General features: G+C 32.4%; 1 long non-coding RNA gene across 1 annotated transcript; it reads left to right on the forward strand.

Annotated features, from left to right (window-relative positions):
- The first annotated feature begins 762 nt into the window (after positions 1 to 762).
- Positions 763 to 4,797, forward strand: LOC127719003 (uncharacterized). The gene is made up of 2 exons (XR_007990085.1): positions 763 to 867; positions 4,497 to 4,797. It is a non-coding gene; the product is annotated as an uncharacterized LOC127719003 (long non-coding RNA).
- The last annotated feature ends 9,473 nt before the right edge of the window (positions 4,798 to 14,270 follow it).

Here is a 14,270-nt window from a genome sequence, read left to right on the forward strand (position 1 = left end):
GTGTGGCTTCATAACTGATTAGAGACTACTCAGATTATCCTTTACTTTAAGTTCAAATATAATGTACATGTACTCAATGATTATGACTTGCCTCCATTTAACTTGTAATAATTATGATGCAGGATCCAACAAAAAGCATATTTTTTTACCTACATTTTATGCGTCAGTCTCAATGATTTATTAAGTACCTTGTAAAAGTATATGGATATATGTATGAATTTAAATTGTGATACTTAGTTTTGAGTCTTGCACATATATACATCATTGTACATTGTCATAGGAGTTAAAATTACTTTGATCGCTGTCAGACAATGACAGAGTGTTTTGAACATTGCTTCATAATGTTGATCAGATTACCTTATTAAATTAATAAAATGTTATTGTCACAGATTGAAATTTTTTGCATTTTAGAAATAAGGTCTTACAATGTATGGTAGGATTGTCAATGAGAAAACTTTCCATTAGTCGAAGAGGATGTAAAAAAATTTAGGTCACTGTATGACCTTCAACAATAAACAAAACCATACTATATAGTCAGCATAAAAGATCCTGACAAAGTGAGCAACAATCCAATCCAAGAAACTAGTGATGTTCCAATTACCATGTGCAGTATTGGTTATAATATAAAAATATCACTTGTTTTCTCTCTCTTTACCAAGGGAAAACTGTATTGCCAATTTATTTTTATTGGAAAGCAGTGCATCAGGTTCAGATTTTATATAATAATCACAGGAATTTTAATTTTCAGAATTAGCACCTCAGATGTAAGTGGAAGGGAAGCTATATACATTATATGTTTAAATGAAATTAACAACAGGATTAGATATTGAGGAGATCCTATAGCTACAGTATATATAAATGTAACTGGTATGTATTTGTTACAGTATTTAATTTCCAAATGGTATAACAAAAGTACTGAATTCCAAGGCAATTTTAAAAAATTTGTAAGGGTTACGCAGAACCCAGTGTCTCGCCTACTTTTGCTGTTAATCGCAGGCTCAACAAAAATGAAGAAAGAAATTAATAAAAATATTCCTTTCGATACTATCTTTTGGTTGTAAGAAGCTTCTGTCCAAGTTTGGTAAAAATCCAGGATGGTTTATGAATCAAATAAATGTTTTAAATCTTTAACTGTAGACTGTATGTAATGTTAATTGGAAGAAAAACTAAGTCCATTTATAAGTAAAATACGGAAAAACAGAATTTTTTTTTACAAAATTTACTTCTGGATACTTTCTTATGATCATAAACAAGCTTCAGTCCAAGTTTGGTAGAAATCCAGGATAGTTTAAGAAAGTTATTAAAATTTCAAAAACTTTAACCACAGAGTGAATATTTGTGGACGCCGCAGACGACGGAATGTAGGATCGCTATGTCTCGCTTTTTCGACAAAAGTCGAAGGCTCGACAAAAAGGGAGGTCAATGGTGGTAGCTGCTGGATTTTAACATCAAAAAAGTGCTTTTTTTAGTTATTGCCCTTATACTTTGAATAGAAAAAATATGTACAATAATGGGGACATTGGAACTCTTTTCTTCTATTATAATTAATAAATGTATATACAAACAACTGCAACATCACCAAAAAGTTTCAGAACATTTTGATTTTCACCTGAAATGTTTACAAATTCCCGCTTTCATAGCAAATTTCAACCATAATGAACCTCCACAGCAGAGGTAATCAAAAAGTAGTGCAGATAAACAATTTGCAGAGCATTTGGAGTTTTGATTTATACCCCTATAGAAGATAAATCACAAATTTTGTAACTAGATGTTTACAGAATGCATAGAGCTATAGACATACCATTTTTAGCTCACCTGGCCCAATAGGTCCAAGTGAGCTTTTCTCATCACTTGGCGTCCGTCGTAGTCCGTCACCGTCGTCTTCGTCGTCCGTTAACTTTTACAAAAATCTTCTCCCCTGAAACTACTGGGCCAAATAAAACCAAACTTGGCCTAAATCATCCTTATGGTATCTAGTTAAAAAAATGTATTCAATGACCCTGCCCATCAACCAAGATGGCCGCTATTGCTAAAAATAGAACATGGGGGGTAAAATGCAGTTTTTGGCTTATATCTCTCATGTCACTGAAACCAAAGCATTTATAGCAAATCTGACAGGGTTAAAAATGTTCATCATGTGAAGAATTATCTGTGCTGAAATTTTCAGACGCATCAGACAACCCGTTGTTGGGTTGCTGCCCCTGAATTGGTAATTTTAAGGAAATTTTGCAGTTTTTGGTTATTATCTTGAACTTTATAATAGATAGAGATAAACTGTAAACAGCCATAATGTTCAGCAAAATAAGATTCACAAATAAGTCAACAGGATCAAAATGGTCAATTGACCCCATAAGGAGATATTGCACTTTAAAGTAAAATTTAACAATTTTTCGTAAATTTTTGTTATCTTTTACAAAAGTCTTCTCCTGAAACAACTGAGACAAATTTAACCAAATTTGGCCATAATAAGCATTAGGGTATCTAGTTTAAAAATAGAACATAGGGGGAAAAATGCAGTTTTTGACATATTTTTGAAACTAAAGCAAAAGTATAACGGTTGCATTATTTCATGCATCGATTGTAAAATAAAAAAAATATCAGGTGAGCGACATAGACTCCTTGTAGCCTTTAGTTGGTATTGTAATTTAATTGAGGTTAAGACATGTAAGAAAGGGGCTTGAAAAATGAGGAATTGTGTTTCTATAGGCACTTAGTAATCTAGATCTATAATAATAAAATAACAAGGTCCAATTTGTGAGCCGGCATGACATAAAAATGATGATTCAAAGAATTCAACTTTATATATAACTTATATATAAGGACAATGGTGTTGATTAAAAATTACACCATTCCAGGCCCATTTGTTTTCCACATAATTATTACTACAGATAATTAACAAGTTCTGGGTCGAAGGGTTCAAAAAGAAAGATTTTGAAAGCAGAGAAAACTGTGCACCTAATGACCAGCATGACATTATTAAATGACAAAACGAAAACTTAAAATCCAGGCTAAAAATAATGCTAAGGTACTTTGCTTCAGTCACGACCCATGATGTCCCGGGAGTATTCTAGTATATACTATATATACAGGTAATGTGTAGTACACATGCATGAATAGAGTTAGTTTTCATTATTAATTTATTTTGATAAAAATGAGAAGATGTAGTATTATTGCCAATTCAATGAGACAACTATCCACCAGAGTCCAAATGACTGAATGTTAGCAACTATCATGACTATAGATCACTGTATGAACAGCTTTCAACAATGAGCAAAACTGATACTGCATCTAGCAAGCTATAAAAGGTCCTGAAATGACAGATGTAAAACAATTCTAATTTACGTAAAAGACATTAAATGAAAAATAAATATGATAAACAACAACTATTATATTCCACTCCAGTTGTTCACATGATATATATATATATGTAAGTTTGGTAAATCATTGGAGATTAAATTGATGTTATCATTTTTGCCTGATTGGTAAGCCAATATTTGATGTATGTTTTACAAAAAATATATGCTGTTTTTGTCTCGATTGACAAAGTCAAAAAGCGAGACATAGGTATGCTGTTTCTTGTGTTGGTGACGACGGCGGCGTCAACAATGTATTAGTTTGTGATTAGGTCTAGTTTATAGTGAACCACTAGTGGTAAGTTGAAGATATTTGGTATGCAGTTGTATTAGTATTGGCACATCTCATTACCACGGAGATTATTTGGCCCTGCCCCCTCAGTAATGGTCTATTGACTTTGAAACTCTTGCTTAGTCTTCATGTATTAGTTTGTGATTAGGTCAGTTTATGGAGAACCACTAGTGGTAAGTTAATTATGATTGGTATGCAGTTGTATAAGCATTGGCATATCTCATTTCCATGGAGATTATTTGGCCCCGCCCTCTCAGTCATGGTCTATTGACTTCTAAATTTTTACTTAGTTTTCATGTATTAGTTTGTGACTAGGTCAGTTTATGGGGAACCACTAGTGGTAAGTTTATGATAATTAGTATGCAGTTGTATACGCATTGGCATATCTCATTTCCATGGAGATTATTTGGCCCTGCCCCCTCAGTCATGGTCTATTGACTTTGAAACTTTTGCTTAGTTTTCATGTATTAGTTTGTGATTAGGTCGGCTCATGGGAAACCACTAGTGGTAAGTCAATGATATTTGGTATGCAGTTGTATTAGCATTTGCACATCTCATTACCATGGAGTTTATTTGACCCCGCCCCCTAAGTTATCGTTTATTGACTTTAAAATTTTCTTAGTTTACATGTATTAGTTTGTGTTTAGGTTTTGCGTTGTATTAGCATTGGCACATCTAATTTCCATGGAGATTGTTTAGCCATGTACCTTCAGTCATGGTTCATTGACTTTGAATATTTTCAAATCTTACATGTTAAAGTGTTGCTATTTTCATTTCAACATTTGCATTATCGAAATTACCAAAAAGCGAGACATATCCCTGTGATTACAGTTTATTTTTTTTTATTACAGCAACTGTATTCCAAGAGTCTGATGGCTGATAATGTATTACAGGATTTTATCATTCAAGCAATATCTTAGAAGGATATGTGCAACTGTATGAAGGAAGCCTTGGGTACAAATAGCAACTACAGCAATTACATGCAGGAGAGAACTCTTAAACATTACTAACAGACATGTAGTCATTATATGGGAGGGGTGTATTCAAGAAATCTAAAACACATGGAATTAAATATTGTGTATATTTTTTCAACCACAAGTACTCTCAGAATATAATACAATTCAAATTCAAATTATTGTGCCAACATGACAATTACACTCTAAAAATGGAAAATGCATGTTTTAAACTGAATTTTATATAAATATTTGAAATAACAAGAATTTTTAGTTTATTGTGCAGCCAAACTATGAGATCTTCTAATGGTATATGCCTGTTGTTTATCAACATTTGTTTTCTTTTTGCCTTAACCTTAAGATTGGTGTTAAAATATAAAACTGAAATACATATATGAAATAAGAAGGAAATATTAATGGTTGTAAATAACAGCAAGACTTTCAATATGGTATATCAAAATATATTTCACAGAACTTTCTATTTCAGTTTATTAATACAATGAGATATGAGGTATAAATAAATCAGACAGCTACACAACAAAAACACATGAAAGGCATTAAGATGCTAACATACAGTCCTCAACAATGAACAGGTGTCTAAACAATGTCATGATCTACTTAATTTACCAGAGTCTATACCAATCAAAGAGCTGCCATCAACATCAAATTCTTTAAATATTTTTTTTTTATTGGATGAGACTTTAGACAACCACTGAAAAGGTTCCTGGCTTGAAACAGGCACATGGATATGTGGCAGAGTGAACTACTTTTTTTCTTCAAAACTTTCAAAAGAAAAATTGGCATCTTTTGCAAGTAAGACAATTTCCATAATGTGATTGGATTGTCTCATGACTGATAACCACAAAATGACTTGTACATACATATTAAAAATGAAATATACATTAGTGCATACATATTCTTTAAATGAATCACCAATCCTTACATCACTTTTAAAAAAAGTATTGAGACTTGAACATAACCGAAAAAAAATTCTAGGAGTGAACTAAGGTGACCTGGATATTTGCTTGCCTTCTTTGTTTTATTGCATCTTATCTCTTGCATTGGAGATATTGTGCGTTGGGAGTTGATAGATAAATATTTTTTGTATTGTTTAGGATCAAGAAAGTAAAATATAATGGAAGTACAAACACATAGTCAAGACAAAGAAAAATATTTATATATATCAAAATAGAATGTGTACTAGATTAGCATTAACTTATCTAAAATATGCTCAAATACTGTGAATTTGTGTGATTGATGCTCAATTCACCTTAATTACATTTAAGAAAAATTAACATGAAAGCTTGATTCACGTTAGTTTCACATGAAAAATTTAACATTAATTGCACGAGAGTTTCATGTATAAACTTGTTGGAGGTGAATCTTACATGAAATTTACGTGAACAAAATTTGCCTGTGTTTGCCAGAGAAAACACATGTATAACGCATGTGTTAGAAAAATCTGTTAGAAATTGCATGTAATTCACATGAGAACTGAAATACATGTCAACAATCATGGTAATTGGACAAATAGGAGGACATTTTGAAAAATATTTAATACAGGCACCATGCCTTTTACATGTAGTAATCACGCATGTATCACAGGTGTATTTCCTTACGCATGTAATTCACATGTGAAACGCATGATCACATGTGTGTATCATGCGTATCACATGTGTTTTTCACACATGTGTCACATGCGTGGCATGAAACGTCTCTTTCACATGCATGTGACACACATGTGAAACGCATGTGTCACGCATGTTCACATGTGTGGCATTTTTGCCAGTGTAAAGTCTAAGAGCTTGACATTTTGTGCAGAAACTCTTCTTTGTTAAAGACTGTATTTTGCCTTATAGATATATTTTTTGTCATTTCTATCGTTTAGTTGGTGTCTCATTGACGTAAACACTATATCTTCTTTTACCCTTGATAAATAAGATGCGATAACATCATAACAATGATTATATTAGTACCCGTATATATTAGAAAAACTATGGAAAGGAAGAAAATAGTGTTTCAATTCAAGGCACAAAATCGCTACGCGTATATGAAAAACAACTAAATGTAAGGAACAATGCTGTTTTTGTTCTCGATCTTAAAGTCACAGTTAAGATTGGTGTGAAATACCTGTTTAACAAATATGTACCAATTGTCTTAATCGTAATTCAATTATATTTCCCTCCAATTTAACATCACCGAATGTTTACGTACATGCGTAACCATCACGGCGGATTCCAAATGGGAACGGGATCTGCTTACTCTTCCGGAGCACCTGTGATCAATCTAGTGTTTGTCCGTATTGCTCAGTCTTTAGTTGTTTTATGTTGTGTTTTGTAGATTGTTTTTTGTATTTTGATCATTTTTGTTTTTTTAATGTCTTTTTCAGATTGATTTCGACTAAAGAGTTTGCAAGTCCTGTTAGTATCTTCTGCCTCTCTTTGGGTTCGTTGTCCATATGTTATGAAACCATGAGTAGTAAGGTCTAACAAAATAATGAATGAAAAAAAAAAACTCAAAGTATGTAACTATGTCATACAAAACGCAACTTCTTGCAATCTCATAATTTGCTTTAAACCGAGACAGAAGTCAGTTTGATTTTATTTTACAGAAACCTGACGCTCGTTTACCAAATTTTACGACGAAGTTATAAAGATTCAGGAGCATCTCGTTTAAAACAATCAAAATGGAAGTACACCATGTACATATATGTTTTAAAGTTTTCTTGTCGATTAGTTTCTCTCACGCGAACTAATGTTTTAAACATCTGTGTGCGCTGTCCTTTTTCTTAATTATATTTCAGGTATTTCAAACACTCTTTTCTTGGAACAGTTGTTCGTAAATCTGAGCATGGAACTAATGCTTTATACCATGGTCTGTAAATGTAATTACAAAAAAGAAAACGTAGTATGTTTTTTTTCTGTAATCTGTGAAAATGTTTGCTATAGGACAGTAAAACACCTCCTCTCTGTAAAGTTTAAGGACATAGTTCATGTAGTCCATTATGCATTGCAACTCATTCACTGGGTTGGTAAATGAGCTACGGTAAACATTGCTGTATTTTATGTTAACATATCATAATATTTGCGGGAACATTGGTATGTTAATTTATGCGTCATCTTAAAAGGTAGTAAGGTTATAAATTGTTCAATTGATGTATTACAGTTAATATTTTGTAGATTACCAGGTGAGGAATGGAACTATATGAATAGTATTCGTTTTACACCGTTTGACATTTCAATTTTCTTACACAACTTACAGGCATCTATGACTCCCCCTAAATACCCCGCAGATACCTTGAAAGGAATACCAAGGTCACTGTATATTATTTTACTCTAAGATAACGTCGCGTATGTCATTTTTCGCATATATTACATTTTTTGGATTCACAGTATGTTAAATAATAGGGCTCAGCGTACAGAGTAAATGAAATTTCACAATTTAAGGTGTATTATGATAAGTAAAACACCCAAGGATTTTTATTTGTTAAAGACCAAACTTAAATATCATATTTTAACGGTTAAATAAATACAGAGAAACTGTTACTTTTTTTTCTCTTTACACGACAATTATTGGAATGACCTTCACTTTTTTCACTCTTGAACACTTTCCTTTTTTTTACTATTCTTAGAATGTGTAATATATATGAATAAGCTCTAAACATATTCAAATCTGTTTCGATACGGTAAACACGGCGCGTCACATTTTTTGAAGAGTCGAAGGCAAATAAAGGCAACAGTAGTATACCGCTGTTCAAAAGTCAAAAATTGATTGAGAGAAAACAAATCCGTGTTACAAACTAAAACCGAGGGAAACACATCAACTATAAGAGGAAAACAACGAAATAACAGAACACAGAAGTGCAACAAAAAACAAACAACAATGCAACATTCATAGAAATGAACTGTTGAATAACATCTGCCATATTCCTGACTTGGTACAGGACATTATAAGAAAAAATGGTGGGTTGAACCTGGTTTTGTGGCTAGCCAAACCTCCGCGCTTTATGGCAATGTTAAATATACCACTATTATAAAAATGACAACAATACATGACGGGAACAGAGTACAAATAAATGTAAAAACACAAAAGACAGAGAAATACATAAATAAAAAATATAATAGTACATTTCGACATGTTAACCACAGAATAACAACAAATAACTTAAATAATTAAGAACAGTACACACAAACAGCTTAATGGAATTACGAAGTGTGTGTCTGTAACACGAATGGATCAACGTCACAAAAGGAACGTCACAGGAAAATTTCTAAAAATTGGATATAAATCAAGATTAGGGTTCTAATAATGTTATTTGATATATTTTATAGCAATCACAAATATATAATAATAGAATTATGTTAGTCATAGTGCAACTAACTATGTCGGCCTTTCTTCCAAATCAAACTGTGAAAAACAAATAAATCCTGTGCACATAGTTGATTTAAACTAAAATCATACAAATGAACTGGGTGATTATTTATCTTTACTTTTACGAATAGAAAATAAAAGATAGAATCACAACTACAAACGATAAGACACAAAACAATATCCGATCAGAATTACAAATAAAACTTCGTAACTAAATACATGAACGCCGGATAAACAAATACAGAGACACGTCTTATATCAATGTGAATTAACACTCAGTAAAACAGTCATATTCGGGAATAGGTCACGTTCGGTACTTCAAAAACCAGGCGTAAAAAAACGACGTAAATGGTAAACCATAATCTAAGACGTGGAAAACATGTCCTTAGTTAGTTTAGACACAGACACATTGTACGGATCAACCAATTCGTGATGGTGTCCATAAAAACTCTTTCCAAATAAATGGTCATTGGTCAACTCCTTCTTTATCTTTAAAGCACGATAAGTTTTCTAAAAAATCTCCAGTCAACAAAGCAGCCATATTTGGTCTAGTATTTAACGCTACTTTGTTATATCCAAGTAGTTCTGTTGCGTCTAATGTTTTCAACAAATACTTCCTAGTCTTGCGTAAGTATCGATAAGAATTAATTCTTGAAGTCGACTCTAACATTATGAGTAACACATTTAGACGGCTTTTTCGATGATAACTTTTATTAGGTATATTTTTCCCTTGAACCACATGTTTTCGTATGTCAGCGGCTTTCCGGTTTAGAACTTTTTTTACAAATACGGTGTGGAAATTCATAGCTATGACTTTATTAAAGGAATCAAAACATTGAACTTTTATAAATTCATCTTTGACCCGAACAGATTTTTTGAAATTCTCGCTGATTTTACCGAGTTTGAACGAACTACTAATGTAATATATGGGTTCATATGAACAATATTTGACTTGGTTTCGGCTTTCGTGAAATTTATATACAGAATGTTATTGTCAACATATGTTAACAAAATACTGTCATTGCATAATGATATGTGTGGATCATAAGGTAAAAATTCTTTTGTAGATTGGTCAAAGGGATTCACTCTACGTATTTTACAAACCTCTGACTCCACAAGAAAATCGTTGAATTTAGATAGCAATTCAAGATTACAACGTGACACGTATTCCTGTTCTCGAAAAGTGTATGCCTTTTCTGTATTTATTCTTAACGTTGAACCAATTAGGAATGCAATGCACCCACATCTTACACACAAATAAAGACAATATTTCTTTCGAATTATACGAAACAAACAAATCATTGTAATGTACATGGTAGGTTTTGAGAAATATATATATATATATATATATATACAAGTCTAAATTGAAAACAACGTTCAAACCTATGATTGCGTTGGATAAAAACCGCAATTTTTATACGTGTGCATGCAAATCAAATTTCTTGCTAGAGGGGTCTAAATACAGCAAAAACAACATTTTCCAAAAGCCCAAAAAAGTGAAAAAGTATATTTTAACAAAACGCATTTGACTTAAGGTCGAACAACAAATGTTCTTAAACCCTGCTGACTGCCATTGGCGATTGCCAAATAAATGGATCCCGATGTCATAATTGGATCTTAATTATAAATTAAATACTAAACAGAAAACAATAAACTTGCGGAAAAGATGATATACCGAAAACAAAAGGTGCAAAGGTTTTTGTACACCATATCCGGATTTCGACAATTAATGTCTCTTCAGTGATGTTAAGAATCGAAACGGTATTTGGAAAGCCATACAATTTACCTCAATTTAGGATAGACTCATGAATTTTGAGGAGGCAAAATAGGATGAACTGATCATATAAACCCGAAGGCAAATATAATACAAGCCCAAAACGAAAAAATACAAACAAGTCTAAATTGAAAACAACGTTCAAACCTATGATTGTGTTGGATAAAAACCGCAATATATATATATATATATATATATGTGTGTGTTATTGGTAAAAGCACTAAGAAAGGATTTTGTTCAATTTTGCTATATCGATAATGCTATATATAATCTTGATCGTCATAAAATTATGAAATCAGTTCGCATCAAAATTAAAAGATCAACGTAAAACATAGGTAAACAGCAGGTAACAATACAAGTGTAATGTAGCACGTGGCCTTTTAATAAGATTTTATCATTACGCATTCAATCATTTTAATAAAGTTAGAATATCGTCTGCTAAACAAGAGTTAACTTACAACAATACAATATATTATGAAAAACATGATTTAATATAAAGCGCCATTTATACGGTATTCCAGAGCTTGCATTTCCTATCATGATTTCCTTGATATAGGTTGCTGGTTACAAGGAAACCATTTAACTAAGAGTTCCTAGTGGTGAAGTTGAAATCATCCATTTGAAAATGTTACAGACGCCATACCGATTTAGTTGATCGTTATGGAATACCTTTCTCCTTTATGATGATGGATATGTTCCTTTAGTCATGACAACAATGCCGTGCGTTTTCCTCGAATGTAAATGTGGCCTATCAAATAAGACTTATCATCGGGTTTGTTTTGTTCACTGGTATTTTCTAGAATATCAAATATGGCAGACAGCAACTGACGGCAACGACTGAATCAAACAGATCTTTTCCTGTTAATTATATGTTTGGATGGGACAAAACAAATGTTCATCTTGACAACAAAAAACTTATCTACATTTATAGGCACCTTTCGATTACTATTTATGTTGCTGCATTTACACATTTCTGTTCTTGTACATCTACGAAAGCACTATATTTTTCTTAATAGATAAACCATTACGCTGAAATTTCGTATTTCCTATTGTAAGAAAGCATACGTTTGAAAAGATTTGGTTTGTAAGTTTGGTTGTACCTGTACAAACGGGATAGCACATTTTATGTTTACGGTGATGGATCGTTTAAATAAACCTATTCTAAAAGGTTATCAATTCAACACGGTTCGATCTTTGAATATTGTTTTTATCGGTATAAATGATTTTGTTTTCAATAAATTAAAATTTAACTAAATGTTATTGTTATACACAAATTCACAGTCCTACAATCTGTCGATGCCTTTTTTTTTTATTAGCAATGTACAAAATGTTTTTCTCTGACTTTTTAACAACGTTTTTACACTAAATGAATTCGATGTTGGATGTGTAATGTGTAATGACTGATAATTTAGTCTTGGATACATGATTTTTTTTATTAGTTGTTATTGGCTGTGAATCAACTTTTAGTAACTGCGAGTAATCTCAGATCTGTACTTTGTGTTTTTTGTGTTTTTGTGCTTTGTATCGATCTAATGAGTTAAGCCCTTTTCAACTAATTTTTATAGTTTATTCTTATGATGTACTATTGCACCACTGTCCCTGGTTATAGGGGAAGTGGGCGGTGGGGGTTAGGGAGGATTGGCGAGAGCAAACATGCAAACATGTTTAACCCCGGGCCCTCAATATTCTGTATGTGCCAAACAAAAAACTATTATTAAACGCTGGGCATAAAATCATGCACCTTAAAGTTTCAACATAAGGTCTCGACTCACTTAGGCAAAGTTGGCCTGAGATGGATTTGGCTATTTTTTAAAGGTTCTTTTCGGTGCTTATACATCATTGGCTCTCAAATATTCGGCTTTGAGCGTTCCTGATGACGGTACATCCAGAACGAGGGAACTCTTTCAGGAATCCAGTTAAAGTTGTTATAAAGAGGGGTATCCCAACTTAAGCATAACTATCGACTATACTGACATTTTCTTATTACTCACCTCTTTTTTCTAATTTAAAAAAACGTCAACTGCGTATTTTATTTGGCCTTTTTTACTTTTTTGTTTCGAGCGTCACTGGTTAGTCTTTTGTAGACAAAACGCGCGTCTGGTGTTAACAATTTCAATCCTGGTATCTATGATGAGTTTTTTCCTAATGCTAAGATTTGCAATTTACAGTTTTTCTTTATCTACTATTATATATATAACGTAACAATAAAAACCAAATAATACGAATAAAAATTCTCGTTCAAAGTCAAAACTAATCGATGGTTCTTTTATTTGCTATAAAAGTTGATGCAAAATAAAATAAAAATTGGTGTAAATTGTCATGCAAGGATATTAACTCATATAAAGAGTCGACTGAAGATTTAATCCATATAAATAAAGGCAACAGTAGTATACCGCTGTTCGAAATTCATAAATCGATTGAGAAAAAACAAATCCGGGTTACAAACTAAAACTGAGGGAAACACATTAAATATAAGAGGAGAACTACGACACAACAGAAACACAACATTAAAATGTTACACACACAGAAACGAACTATAATATAACAATGAGCGTCACTGATTAAAAAAAGAGGTCGATGCAATTTGAACTATAAAACTACATTTATAGTTGCATTTTCTCGTTATCTGTTATTGTTTTCAAGTAAAATAAATCGTCATTTAAGAGCAATAACTCCTATAAGAAAACACTGGACAGACGATAAAAGGTTTATGAATTGAACAGAGATAATTAAACACTTTTAGAATTTTTATTTAGCACAATGAAGAATCCAAGTACAGTATAACATCAGTGTGTGAAAGTTGTAATAAGAGGGACGTGAAGAGGTCGATGCAATTTCATGCTTTGAACCATTATTGAAAGTGGTCAAAGCCAAACTGCGACCTTTGAGGTTTTTATGATGACTTGGTGACCGGATGTTTCATTTAAATAGACCTGCGACCTTTCAGATGTTCAAAACCGTGAATGCTATAGTCATAATAAATGATAATAACAGGCAAATTTTCTTTAAAGTGACCTGGTGACATTTTTTAATGTGACTATCACTACAAACCAGAAAAAGTCTGAAATGGCCTATATCTGTACTCGACTGTACTGATTTTTACTCGACCAGTCTGAATTAATCTGAAACGTACTAGATAGTACTCGACTGTAGTCTGAACCATACTTAACAGTCTGAACTTGTACTCGACCTTTACTCGACCAGTACTTAACCATTTTATGTGTGTCTGAACCATACTCGACCAAGTCTGAACCATACTCGACCTAGTCTGAACCATACTCGACCTAGTCTGAACCATACTCGACCAGTCTGAACCATACTCGACCTAGTCTGAATCATACTCGACCTAGTCTTGACCAACCTAGACCTATTTCTGTACCTTTCTACTGTATTTCATCAATTTAGGAGCTATATTTAACAACAGTTATTTCTCTTTGCAAGAAATTTGAACAACAATTTAAAATCCATAATGTATTTATTACAGCATTGAACCAAAATTTCACAATAAACATAATATAATCGTCAAT

Source organism: Mytilus californianus, unplaced genomic scaffold (assembly GCF_021869535.1).
Source record: "Mytilus californianus isolate M0D057914Y unplaced genomic scaffold, xbMytCali1.0.p SCAF_10, whole genome shotgun sequence".
Taxonomy (NCBI): domain Eukaryota; kingdom Metazoa; phylum Mollusca; class Bivalvia; order Mytilida; family Mytilidae; genus Mytilus; species Mytilus californianus.